Consider the following 1822-nt stretch of genomic DNA (forward strand, 5'->3'; position numbering starts at 1 on the left):
TTCAAATAGAGCAGGTCTAGACGGTATTCCTTATAAAATTATGCTAACCGTATCAAAATAAAAATGCTAACTGGCCTTCCCTAGAGCCATGCGTGGCAAGTGTGGCTAAGAAGTGGCTCTGTGTGGTTTTAATTGTACAGTACTAAAGTCTTGCCAACCATATCACCAGAAGTTGAGTCAGAGGTAGAGTTTTACAGGCACTCCTTTTAAATAAATTTAGTATGATTCTCTGCTTTACTAAATGGTAATGTTTGGAAAAAGACTGGTTTAGTACCATTCGGTTGCTGAGTGTTTTATTTGGTAAAGATAACATCTAGGAGGATCTGCAGAGACAGAATATGATATTCATAGGTATGTTTTCATTATTGTATTATCACCTCAACATAGGAATTGCTGTGTTTTTATTACCCTAGAACGAGTTGGTTTTATTTACAGATGCCGCAGAACCACTATGTTCTACAGTGGCCCAGAATGGACATATCAAACACTAGACAGGGCCGTTTCTCATTCCCACGTTGTCAAATACAGATGTGAGTGGTGTTCAGTTAGTTTGCAATGCTGCAACTTCATCGTAGATGCCAACTAATCCTACACACTGGTCTAACAAACATCTTAAACATGGTGAATGAAGATAATAATAACGCAATTGAACCTGCACAGAACAAATTAACAGCTTAATCTAACTGTCAATGTTATCTGTAATGGATTTTGAGAGTAACAAAATGTATGGTTTTGTAAAATTTTCCTTATCATGAGAACAATACCTTTGACGTTAATCTTTGGAGAATCCATGGAAATTATGGCCACCAAAACCTTGCCTGAACTCTGTCAAAAGATCACATCAACTCGTTTTGCATATTTATGCAGCCTTTAAAAGAAAAAAAACATTAAATGAAAAAATACGTATATGGACAATCTCTTGCTTTTGCTTTTTTTTCCTCTCTCAAACCACTGCCCAGCTCTATCTAGCAATTAACTGCCTACCATGGACTCTGGTGACATTGTGTGGGGATATTTCTGTCACGTTTATTATGCGTTTGCTGACCAGACTGTGAGTCATGTGGACACACAAGCAAATCTAACCATGTGTTAGTTCCAGCCAAGGGAGGTTCCCTACTTTGATTTTCTCCCTTTTGCCTTCTACTTTTTTTGCAATTCTCACGTTCACTTCAGCTCTTTCATTGACCAAAAGCTTTTTGGAGGAATTGACTTCACTTCAATTTTGATATGAAGTACAATACAAGAAGGATGCAAAAAGCCATATTCACTTGAGAAAAAAATAATTTTCTTTGTGTTGTGTGAAGCTCCAGTGAAAGAACTATTCCCTCTGACTCAATTTCTCCACCATGCTCGCTTGTGTTTCCTGACACATATTTATACTCTCCTTTACCCCTACCCCTCACTCCCTCCCTGCACCCATCCCTAAACTGACATTAGACCAACTCTTCAATAACCCCGCCTCCCTGCAGCTTAAGTCTAAACGTTCGAGAAATATATTCCAGTGGAAACAGCCTGCAGATGTGGTGACCTGATGGAGGGAAGACAGACGGGGGAGGAAGAGAGACGAAGACAAAGAGATGATGGTGAAGGGCAGAGGGGGAGACACTGAAGTGATATGAGAAATAAGGGGTAGGAGGGAAAACAGGAAAGGCAAGAGAAGGAAGGGAACAAGTGAGAAAAGGCGTTGCATACACATAGACACATCACAAACTTGGCCAGGGTGTTGTATAATTTGAAGCACTTAAAGTAAATGAGTGCTCCTTAAAAAGCATGGCCTGTCTTTTACTAGCTCTCCCCCAGTTCCTTCCTTCCTGGGTGCTAC

Source organism: Morone saxatilis, unplaced genomic scaffold (genome assembly GCF_004916995.1).
Source record: "Morone saxatilis isolate NCDOM2014 unplaced genomic scaffold, NCSU_SB_2.0 Contig9, whole genome shotgun sequence".
Classification (NCBI taxonomy): Eukaryota; Metazoa; Chordata; class Actinopteri; family Moronidae; genus Morone; species Morone saxatilis.